Source organism: Peromyscus leucopus, chromosome 9 (genome assembly GCF_004664715.2).
Source record: "Peromyscus leucopus breed LL Stock chromosome 9, UCI_PerLeu_2.1, whole genome shotgun sequence".
Lineage (NCBI taxonomy): Eukaryota > Metazoa > Chordata > Mammalia > Rodentia > Cricetidae > Peromyscus > Peromyscus leucopus.
The window spans coordinates 32,934,439-32,947,585 of NC_051070.1; the positions used below are offsets into that span (position 1 = coordinate 32,934,439).

Genomic DNA, 13,147 nt, shown 5'->3' on the forward strand with positions numbered 1-13,147 from the left:
GGTATATATATAATAAAAATTTAAAAGATTTTAAATTGCAACCACTAATAACTATTTCACACACTGAATATTTGGCTGCTTTGTGGTGTTTTCCGTCATTTTATCTATGCCATCACCTTAGATTCACACTGACAAAAATGTTAGGACAATGAAGATTAGTAGAAAAGTTCTTTGCCAGAAATAAATGAGATCTCTGCTACAGTTCCCCAAATAATATCTACATCTTTGCACCCCTAGTAGAATTACCCATTAAGCTCTTTTTTTACAGCATGCTAAGCTATCTCAGCCTTGTCCTCAGTTTTCCAATTAGATACAAGTTTCAAAGGCTTCCAGACCACTTATTCAGGTCTAGTCATAGCAAAAATCCCTGTTCTTGTATCAATATTCTCTTTTAATTAGACTGTTCATTACTGTGGCACAATGCATCACTTGAAAAACTACAAAGGAGACAACAGATATCTTAAGTCATAGTATCAAAGGTTTCATCCATAGTCACTGATTCTGTTGATAATGGGACTCTGGTCAAGCAGATGATCATGATGTTGGAAACATGAGGTAGACTCTTCAGATTTCAGGGAAAACAGCAAACAGAGATAGGGTCCAGCAAAATCTCATTTTCTGAGGACATGTTTTCAGTAGTATGGCCTCTTCACAAGTGCCTACCTTTTGTGCTCTCTAAAACCTAGTTTCATCAAAGGCTAGTGATTACTAGAGAATGATCTTTTAGAGAAGTAATTAACATATAAGGCTGTGCATTTGTCATCCAAAAATGAATGAAAAAAGAACAGTAGATATGACAAAAATTTTGATATAAAACAAATATAAATAAACAGAATGTTTGACAAAAGAAAAATATGGGGAGAGAGAAAAATCTCAATATCTTTTTGCCTTATTCAGAGACGGGTTACAACTTCCAGAAAGGCTAAAAAGAGAATACGCATATGTAGACTAATTTTGAGCTTTCAGATACAGGAAACAATTCTTTCTCTTCTAACTCAGAGCTCTGTAAGAGGGTCATTTTCTAATTTCTTCATGTTATTTTCTACAGGGAACTGGAACTGATATACATGTAGAGGTACATATAAACACACATACAAACTCACAAACACAGAGAGACAGAGATAGAGGGAAAGAAAGAGAGAGAGAGAGAGAAAGAGAGAGAGAGAGAGAGAGAGAGAGAGAGAGAGAGAGAGAGAGAGAGAGAGAGAGAATTATTTTTTTCTTTGGTTTTATGAGACAGGGTTTCTCTGTGTAGTTTTGGTGCCTGTCCTGGAACTCACTCTGTATACCAGGTTAGTCTTGAACTCACAGAGATCTACCTGGCTCTGCCTCTCGAGTGCTGGATTAAAGGCATGTGCCACCACTGCCCGGTAAGAGAGAATTCTTGATTCCAAGCTCTAGTACGACTCTCCCTCTTTTTGTCCATTTGTTTTATTTGTTTGCCATCTGTTGTTTAATTTGTGGGTATGTTTCATACATGACACATGAAGAATATAAAGAATAGCCACATGTCCATGTCAGAAATATCAAAAGCAGAATTTAAGTAGAATCTAAGATCTGAAGATGCCTAATTATTCAATGAATGAAAAGTCCTCATTTCATAATTCAGTCAGTTCTGCGTGCTGTTTTTCAAGGACATTTTTACCCTGATGATTTCCAACCTGCACAAATGAGAGATCACATCAAGAGTCCCAAATTCTTAAAGTTATGTTATATGAATGAGGTATGTGTGTGGAAACCAGAAGATAATTCCTGGGAGTCAGTTGTCATTTTCTATCACACAAGTTCTGGAGATTGAACTAAAGTACACATTATGTAATCCTATTTGCTGAGCCATATCAGTACTACCTATGTTTAATGCTTTTCTACAGTTTAGTTTTCTGATATTTTAATAAAATGAAATGACAAGAATTACATTTTTGTTAAGAAACTGTGTTCTACACAAAGAACCACAGGCAAATAAAGAATGCTAAAAGTAGAACAAATAGTTTTCATTAGAGAAGAGGCCAATTAGTTGTCCCCTAGCAAATGGTCAGTCCCGAAAACATGCAACATTATACAGTCTGATCAGGATACATATATGAATATATACTTAAGTATACAATTATTCATATCTAAATAATATATCTTAGTATGTACATATATGCACATATATACTTATATATACATATATTTATGTATTCATATATACATATATGCATGTGACAACAATTAATGAAAAAGAGAAAGCAGGTGGTAGATGGGAAGGAACTGGAGGCAAGAAAGGGAAGAGAGAAGTGTATTTATATTAGAGTTAAAAAGACAAAACACAAAATTGTACTGTGCAATGGCATGATTAGAATTCCTTAAGTAAATATCATAGAACTAAAAAACCTAATGAAAGATTATGAGAATTATTGCTGAGCTACAAATTAAGAATACAAGCACATATTTTTTTATCTTCAGTTGAATTGCAATATATAATTTATTTTTTTCTTATAAAATATTACATTTGAGAAAGGCTTTTTTCATTAAAATAATTAAATTAAGTACTGCTATAGGTAGATGAGTCCCTACTCTCGTACAAAAGCTGAACTTATATTTCTAAAATTACTATAACAATGTATGAGGCTTCAAGCACCTGATCAAACAGGTGTTGACATCTTTGTCTTGTACCTAATTTTAGTGGAAATGCTCTGAATTTTTCTCTATACTTAACATAATCTTGACTTTAAACTTGTATGCTGCCTTTGTTATGTAGAGATATGTCCCTTGTATCTACAGTTTCTTTCAGACTTTTATCATGAAGTAGTGTTAGATTTATCCAAGACCTGTTCTGCATCTAATCAAATAATAATGTGATTTCTGACCTTGAGCCATTTTGTGTGTGGGTTATGTTTATTAATTTACCTATGTTGAACCATTGCATCATCTATGGGATAAATCATATGTGATCATATGGGTAATCTTTTTGGTGTGTTCTAAATTCTGTTATTTTTTAAAGGGATATAACACTTTATTGATTATACATACTCAAGATTACAAAGAATCACAATTTCTAAGGAGTGTACAATTCAAATTACACAACAAATATTATTGACATAAAATGTGGTGGTACTGTATTCCCTAAAAGATTGTGTACCTTAATAAACTTATCTGGAGTCAGAGAACAGAAAAGTCACTAGATACTTAAGATAGGCAGTGATAGCACATGCCTTTAATCCTAGCATTCCAGAGGCAGAAATCCATGAGTTAAAGGATACAGCCAAGCATGGTGACTCACGCCTTTAATCTCAGAAAGCAAGCCTTTAATCCCAGGGAGTGGTGGTAGAAAGCAGAAACGTATATAAGGTGTGAGGACCAGAAACTAGAAGCATTTGGCTGGTTAAGCATTTGGCTGGTTAAGCATTTGACTGGTTAAGTTTTCAGGCTTTGGAGCAACACAGTTCAGCTCAGATTTATTCTGGATGAGGACTCAGATGCTTCCAGCCTGAGGAAACAGGACCAGTTAAGGAATTGGCAAGGTGAGACAGCTGTGGCTTGTTCTGCATCTGATCTACCAGCTTTCACCCCAATAACTGGCTTTAGGTTTGATCTCATTCATAAGACCATTTAAGATTCATGCTACAATAAAACTACTTTTCTATAATCTTATTGATTAGTTTGTCAGGCATAGTAGTTACTAGTACATGAAGAAGAATTTTGCTTTGTAATTGATGATTGCCATGTAGTCAGGCTATATTAAATACCAAAGAATATTAAAACTCTTTATAACACTTGATCTACTCCTGTAGTCAGAAGTTTTTCTGTGTCCTGGCCTGTCGGCGGTCAGGACAAATCTCTCCCACTTGCATCCCCCAAGTAAACACACAGAGGCTTATATTAATTAAAACTGCTTGGCCATTGTCTCAGGCTCACTACTGACTATCTTTTACATTTAAACTCAGCCCATTTTTGTTTATCTATATGTTGCCATGTGTTCTGTGGCTTTATCTGTGTACCATTACATGATGCTCCCTGGATGGCAGGCTGGCATCTCCTGATTCAACCTTGCTCATCCCAAATTTCTCCTTGTCTGCTTATCCTGCCTATACGTCTTGCCTGACTACTGGTCAGTCTCATAAATTCAGTTATTAAGCATTTTGGTGAAATTTTCTGAATGTATGTTTATCAGAGATATTGGCCTATAATTTTCTTTTTTGTTGGATTTTTCTTTGGTTTGGGTATCAAGTAATGTTAGACCCCAAACTCTTGGGTCTCAAGTGGGCGCCCCAAGAGCCCAGACTCTGGTCCAGTTGATGCAATAGCAAGAGGTGTTTATTGATGCGTCTGTACAGTCGGGCAAGCTCTGCTCCAAAGACTAAGAGTCATATCTTATTGCAGCCATATGGATGCTTTTAAAGGAAAACCCACAAAAGCCATAAGATTACAATTCCCATACAATTTCATTTCACAAGATCGTGGTCTGATCACAGAGGGGGTACAGTCACATTCACATGTACATTCTTCCTGAAACCTTAAGGAGGCTATCAGGGCGAGAGTGGAGTTTACACAAAGGTCACAGTGGTCTTTCCTGGAACACTTGCAACTATCCCAGTCACAGCTGAGCACATCTCTTAACAGAAATCTTTTCACATTGTTACATTGTTGCAGGGGTGATTGAGTAATGACTGAGTCAGGTTGCCCTTGGAACTAGTTTTATTTTATTTTATTATGTTTTTAGTTCCTTATTCTTCTGGGGCTTGGCGGGGGTGTAAGCCTGAAGGGTTAGGGTCTTTCAGTAATACTTTTCATAAAAATAATTTGGAAGTGTTCCTCACTTTTCTATTTTAGAGCATTAATTTCAGGAATAATAACTTACTCTTTAATAGATCCTTGATGAAAACTTTGTTGTTATGACCATACATATTGGATTTTTTGTTTTGTATCTTTGCTTGAAGGTTGTTCTTTGTAAAGTCTATAGATATCCATTTGGGGTTAAAATCAACTTAATTACATAGAAGTCTCTCATAAGCTTTGCCTATTTTAAAGGACTTTTAGCATGTTTACTTTCTTTACAATGAAACATAACCCCAGATTGTTAATAAATGGAGTCTATCTCAAGCATCTAGAATAATAAATGTTATTATTACTATTAAATCATCTCTTATGTTGCCATACATTTTTCAATCATGGAATAAAGAAATAATTGACGCATATGATTAAATTTCTTGAGATTAAAATTTCAGTGTTATGGGACAGCAAAAGGCTCAGTGTGTAAATGTGTCAAGCCTGATCACCTGACTTTGATTAAGTGATCACACATGGTAGAGAAAGTCAATTCCTGAAATTTAATTATATATATATATATATATATATATATATATTTAATTATATATATCTTACATCAAAGGTTATAGATATATTTATTAGATAGCTTCATTTTTAAATTTTTAAAATGTATGCATATATACTCTAATATTTATATAAAATGAATGACATGTTTAGATGCACACTGTGTACATTTAGTATAACATTTTGGCATATTTAAAGATAAAGACACATTTTCTCAATCCTTGTAAGATTTTACAAAAACAAAATAACAAATAATGAACTATATTTCTAATATCTAATCTGATAAATGATTTAAGATTTCACCTACTGTAGAGGAGGAAAAATATTTCAGCCTCTTTTAGTCCTATAAGTAACTGATAACATAGTAAACATATTTATTTAATAGACTAGATAAACTATAGTTTTTAACAGTACTTGAAATAAATGTTTTAGTGATTCTTTATTGCAAAATACAAAAATATGTTTCAAAAAACTCATAAGCTAAAATATAAAATATGATAAATGCTTAGAAACATATGTGAAAGAGTTACAATCTGTGAGTCATTTATATAGAAGTTGCAATTCTAGAGCATTAGTCACACACAAGTTTGAGAACACTTGGCTTCTCAGTATCTATAGGATTACAATATATCTAGGTTTATAAATTGTTAATTAATTTAAGGACATTGTTAGGCATCATCAAGAATTATCTCAGCTTTTAACAAGTATCTAAAAGTAACAATCTTAATGTAAACCATCATATAATGTTGATCAATTATTTGCAAAGTATAAGCTTTGAGCAACACAATTTTAAGATGATGAATGACTATAATTATTCAAATTAGTTTTAGAATGCTCACATTTTTAATGCACTAAGAAAAGTATACCCAAAATCTCAACATTTATTTGACAAAAACCTGCCCTAAATTGCTGACCTTGCATAATAGAAGCTAAAGTGCCCTGATTTGCTGGTAACATGGACAAACTATAATGAAGTTTTCCCTTTAGTTTTAAAAATTCTTTGATAATCTTGCACAATGAATTTTGTTCATCTAAAACTTTTTCCCCAATCCTCCTGGATCTATCGTTGTTTCCCTGCTGACACACTCAAATTTGTGTCATATTTTTTAAACCCTTGAAGGATAGTTTGTGCTGCTCATGTGCTGTTGGAGATGTGATTTTCATTGCTATGTGGCTTACTCACCAGAGACCACAACTTTAAGGAAAACCGACTTTCCCATTCCGAGAAGGAATTTCAGTTGCCATTTGCTCCTTATCTTGGGATGGGAGTTAATGCACATTTCCACTCTTTGTAAGATGGATCTTAAAAGGACTTATTAGTAAAAATCCTAGAGCCAGATACTGGGGTGAAGACTGGAAGACCAGAGGACAAGACTCAACCAACTCCATAGCCTCCAGAGAGAGCTACTCTCTGGCATACCCATACCTATAAGCCTTTCTGTCCTTGTCCTCTTACTTCCTCTCTCTGCCCAGCTACGTCACTTTCTCTTTTTGCCCAGCTCTATCACTTCCTGTCTGTCTGTACAGACCTCCAGACCTCTATGGTTAAGTGGAATTAAAGGAGTGGGCCACCACACCTGGCTCTGTTCTCAGTGTGGCCTCGAACTCATAGAGATCCGGATAAATCTCTGCCTCCCAGAATACTAGGATTAAAGGTGTGTGCTACCACTGCCTGGCCTCTATGTTTAGTATAGTGGCTGGCTTTTTCCTCTTATCACCATGCAAGCTTTATTTATTAGAGGACAAATAAAATATCACCACATTTCCACTTTTTATGTCTAAAATTAAAAAAGATATAATTATTATAAGAAAAAACTATATACAATAAGTACAATAACTATATATATATAACATATAGGCAATTAATACATCAACAATGTCTAGTTCATTTGCATTTGACAAATTCAGCAAAAATATTCCATTATCTATTCTATTATGGTAAGTCCAAAATGTACTTAATTCACTTTCTATCCTAACTTGTATTACCAACAGAAAACTATCTTTTGATGTCTTTTGAACTTACACACTTTATACCTCTTAATTAGTTTCTTTTCTGAATTTGTTAACAAGGAAAATTATAACTATAACTATCTAATCTTTAACTCCCTCAGAGACCTGAGAAGGACATAATATTAACTGAGTAAGGAAGAAGAGCAAACAACTGACTTCCAAAAAATGTGAGATATGACAGAAACAACTAGCTTCCTTAACAGTCACCCAAGATTCCTCTGCAACATTGGGGCATCATCTTTGGCCTACAAGATTAGCATATCTGAAAGACTCATCTGTGAAGCAGGCTTTTCTAAAGAGCCTTCCTAACTTGTCTTGTCAAGGATCAGCAGTCCTTCTTTTTGTGTCCTGCTTGTCAATTTTGGACAGCATAGTCGATGCGAGGGCACTTTCTTGCCCAGTGGCTAACTTTTGGCACAGTGAAAGTTAACTCCATACGTACTTTCTTCAATGCCCACCATCTTCTCTGAAGTAGATTGGTGCTGCCAGGAGCATGTCTCATTGTCATAAAAAGAAATGTTATTTAAATATCTTAAATGCCATATTCTGCAGATCTCTGAAGTGTTTGAAGATGATCTGTCTTTCTAAAATATATTTCTGCTTGACCTTGAAAGCATACCTAATATGACTACAAGTTCTACTGTAATGACTAATTACTAACTTTCATTTCTTTATATCCTAATTAGTTGGTAATAATAACTTTCAAGTATTAGCAAATTGCATTACATTGTTAAATAAACTGTATAGGTACAATACCTTGAACAATATTAGAAATATATGTATAGTATTTTATAACAAAATCAATCTCAAATTTGTATCAATATACATAATTTGTATACAATATACAAAACATCCAATTCAAAGTAAAATGTTTAAAACTAGTAGTTGCCTTCTAAAGGTAGATTCAATAATCTACCTTTTTATCTTATCACCTCTCCCTGCTGGAATTTTGTCTGACCTGATTGGGCAGAGTTCTTGATCATATTGTATGAACCACTGTATGTTTATAAGAGCAACTGCCCTGCAATGTCCAGAAAACATTATTTCCTTGTACTCACCACCTATGTCATTTATAGTCTTTCTGTCCCTTCTGCTGTAATCACTGAGACTTGAGTGGAGGGGAGCTGGGATATAGATGTCCCACTTAGGACTAATCATTCTGCAGTCACTTATTCTATACACCTTGATAAGGTGTAGATTCTGTATTAATTGTTACCTAGAGCCAATAGAAGTTTCTCTCATGAGTTTTGACTCAGGTCGTAATCTATGGATATAGCAGTAAGTCATTAGGAGCTAATTTAAAGCAAGGTCCATTTAACATATTAACAGTATATTCTCCCCTAGGATTATGGTCTGTCTCACCACAGAATCTTGGCTGAAGTAACAGTGTGAGATATGGGTTTCAGTTTGTGGAGCAGGCTTTAAATCAGAAAATAGCTTAACCCATAACATTTGCACTGTTCTGGCCTCAGTGGGTATGACATCCTGGGCTTATCATTGCTGCAGCTCACAGCTTTCACAGTTGGCCAAGACTGTGGTTTCATTTTCTCAGCTGGCAGTATTAATAAATTTTATAACATCTTCTTTATCTCTCCTACATACAAATTAAATGAAACTCAGATGTCAGAAAATTCCTTATTTTAGCTGGCCATGATGGGGCATGCCTTTAATCCCAGCACTCTGGAGGAAGAGGAAGTCAGATCTCTGTGAGTTTGACGCCAGCATGATCTATAAAGCAAGTTCCAGGGCATCCAAGGCTATTACACAGAGAAACCTTGTATTGAAAAACAAAACAAAATAAGACATAAATTTCCCTAGCCTACTGTCATAAAATAAAACAATGTGATAATGTGAATTTATCAGGTCTATACAAAAATAATTAACTCCAAATTATTTACAAGACCAACTTAAATAACTTAGTTACATGTCTAAGCCATAAGATTCTCAAGTATTATAAACTTTGTATCAAAATTTTATACAGCAGTTACTTTAGATGCAATAAATACCATTTTTTTTTTTGATTACCAAATAGTCTGTGCTAATATTTTTGGTCTCCTTTCTATGCATGCCTGGCCAAAAACAATCCTCAAAGAAACTTTGAATCAAGATATATGAGTTATGACCAAATGCAGCATATAGACAAAAATACTGTTTTTGGCCTATTGCCTTAGAGAGGAAAGGCACAATGATGAAAAGTCATGGCAACAAGCACCTGGACATGATTGTATTGTACCATCATGGTATGTCAAATACAACCAGAAGCCAAAAGTTGACAATCCATCCACACACAGTAAGCAAAGAGTTAACTCAAGTGTGACTAAGCTGTGGATTCTCAAAGCTCACATACAGTGATGTGTTTCCTACGGTAACATACCATCCCAAATTTTCCATATTATCCCCATACACTACCAACCAGGAGCAGAATGTTCAAGTACATGAGCCTATAGAAGGCCTTTCTCTTTCAAATCACCATACATAGGATACCTTAGCAGAAATGAGAGCCCAAACCTCTTGTCAACCAGAACACACACACACACACACACACACACACACACACACACACACACACAGGGGGGGGGGAGAGAGAGAGAGAGAGAGAGAGAGAGATGAAAATTCAGCTTACCAGAAAAAAAATCACCACAGAAAGATAGAGTTATTCTAGATTGTTACTCCAAGAAAAATGATTGTATCTAATCAGAATGCAGTTTTTTAAATATATCCCATGCAGTTCAAAAAAAATCAAATCATCTTTATTTAATTCATAATAAAATTTTCACAGGGAGTTCCAAAACAGAATTAGCATTTTTCCATTCACATACAAGCCACAAGAGATCTTCACATATACCTGTTTATCTGTGCCTCTTAATGTTTCTGCAAATTGGAGCCAGAAACATAAACAAACGACAAACCTTCCTTGTCCAACAAATTGCTCAACAAGAAACATAATTTTGGTTAAGAAAATTCACCAGAAGGTTGGCAAGATACCACAAGTTGGCTAAAAGCCACAAATAAAAAGGAAACAACAAAAACAAGATTCATTGTGCTATACCAATGATAATTCACCAAGGAAACAACTTTAGGTATACTAATTCCAAAGCATTCATTTTGTTTTTCATTAGTTTCATCAAAGTTAGCACAGGACTATAAATGCTGGATATCAGGTAAGAAAAGGCTATCCGAAAATACAATTAGCTGCATCAGCTTCAAGAAATCCATTCATTCTCCCCTTGTACCCACAACCAGTAAGCTGTGGGGAAACTCTGAGAGCCTCATACCCAAATAACAACATGAGGTATTGTACCACCATGGTCTACCAAATTCAATTACAGTATCACCTAGATGTAAGGCCTGACTCTACGATTGTCTGTATTAACGAAGAACCCATTGTGCAATCTGGGAATTATATTTATTTATGTTTTGCATCTCTGAATAGGTTTTTATTCAAATAGGCTGTCTCTACTCTATGGAATGAAACAGATTTTAATTGTTTAAACAGCAGACTTTTTCTCTTCTGTGGTAGGTTTCTTTTCTACCGGCTTCTTCTTAGCTGCTGGTTTCTTGGTTGCTGGAGCCTTTTTTTTCCTGCAGGCTTCTTCAGCTTCTTGACACCCACAGGCTTCTTTTCCTTCTTACTTTCTGCAGGCTTCTTGTCTGGAGTCCCCTTTCCAGTTTTGGTTGGCAATGCTGCTGCTGCTGCTTCCAGCTTCTTCACCCGGAGTTTGTGATTTCTGGCCTGGCACAGAATGGTATTCCTGCACATCGTCTTTGTGTAAGGGTTCAAATTCAACATGATTTTCAGGTTCTTCAGTGGATTCTTCTTCAAGATTCTGCAATGAGCCTGGTGGTGGTGGTGCATGCCTTTAATCCCAGCACTTGGGAGGCAGAGCCAGGTGCATCTCTGTGAGTCCGAGGCCAGCCTGGGCTATCAAGTGAGTTCCAGTAAAGGCAGCGAAAAGTTACACAGAGAAACCGTGTCTCAAAAAAAAAAAAAAAAAAAAAAAAGATTCTACAATGAATCTTCTTATGTGGTGATTGGAGGGCTCGTTGGGTCTCTGAGCTTTTCAAGATTCTGCTAAGGTCTGTGTTCATCATCTTGTGCATGGGAAGGTTATAGTAACTTTTGAGAGAGGCAGCCTTCTGCCAAGTGCCATACAATTCATTCAACTTCCGGAAAGCACTTTCAGACCAAATGCAGAAACGCCCCACAGGCCCACCAGGAGCAAGTTTCAAAATGTTCAGCTTTCTTACATCAAGCAGAATAATACCAGGGATGTTTCTGGAGACCTTGATACCATTATCTTCATCATAGGTGATGCAGGGTCCCCTGCGCTGGATCTGTGGTAGGTTTCTCATTTTGCCCTTGCCAGCTCTCATTCTGAGAGGCATATACCTGTTTGATGTCATTCCAAGCTTTAAGTTTCTGAAGCAGTTGAACATCCTCCTCAGTCTTCTTGTAACCTTCAACCTTTTCTTCAACTACCAAAGGGAGTTCAGGAACATCAATACAATGACCTTTAGACATCACTAATGCTGGTAAGGCTGAGGCAGTCAGGGCAGAATAGATGGCATATCTCTTTTGGGTGGTGTTCACTCTGCGGTGCCAATGACGCCAGGTTTTTGGTTGGGGCAAACAGGCGGCCTCCCCTACACATCTGTTTCTTTGTCAAGAATTATACCATTTTTCAGGTCTGGAGAATTATCAAGGTTATGACTTTAATTAGTGTATATTTCCAATGTATATTGGGAAGTGAGTTGATTTACTATATTGGGCAAAAATGTGGAGAGAAACATTCTGGTCCCCGCCCCCTTAATCTTGCCAGTGTTATAACTCATTGGAAGGATAGAGCAAAGACTAAGAAATATGTCATGTACTTTACTTTGGTCCTCTGCCCCAGAAGATAAGACAATCTCAGAAAAATGTGCTGTTTAGGCTCAAAGATCATGAGTTGGGAGTTAGATCTCTTTCATGTCCAGTGTGATGTTTCTTATAGGAAAGGAAAACTCAAAACCAGAATCTTGTTAAAGATATTTTCTATACTTATTAATTTTATATGATCATTTTATTCTATACTACCATAATTTTATGGAAGCTAGAATTCTCTAAGAAATATCACTAAAACTGTCAGTTTTGGTAAGTGAAAAATATATATATATATATATACATATACATATATGTGTGTGTGTGTGTGTGTGTGTGTGTGTGTGTAGTTGTTGTTGTTTTACTCTTTACTCTTTTGAGGGCCCACCACAGAGTCTTATATTTATGAATGCCTGGCCTTAGTTTGGCTAGTTTCTTCCGCGCTTTTCTTAAATTATTCCATCTACGTTTTGCCTCTGGAGTTTTTCCTTTTCTTACTACTGTATATCTTATTTTCACTCTTACACTGTGTCTGGCTGTGTGGCTGGGTGCCTGGTCTGTAGTGTCCTCCTCCTTCTCTTCCTCTTTGATCTTTTTGCTTCCTGCTTTTTTTTCTATTTATTCTCTCTGCCTGCCAGCCCCACCTATCCTTTCTCCTAGTTGTTGTTGGCCTTTCAACTCTTTGTTAGACCATCATGTGTTTTGAACAGGCCAAATAGCACAGCTTTATAGAGTTAAACAAATGTAACCTAAGGAGTACAACACATCGTTGCATCATCAAACTAACATTCTACAGCATAAACAAATATAACACATATTAATATACTATTCTACAAGACACACACACACACACACACACACACACATACACACACAAAGTAAATTTAAAAAAGCAGAAAGGTTTATCTTGTCAGAGTTTGGGAGGTTTCAGCCATGGGCAATGGGCTTGTGGTCTTGGGTCTGTGG

General features: G+C 35.8%; 1 pseudogene; it reads right to left on the minus strand.

The window, feature by feature from the left end:
- Nucleotides 1-10,811: 10,811 nt before the first annotated feature.
- On the minus strand, nucleotides 10,812-11,975 carry LOC114702553 (annotated as a pseudogene).
- Nucleotides 11,976-13,147: the final 1,172 nt, after the last annotated feature.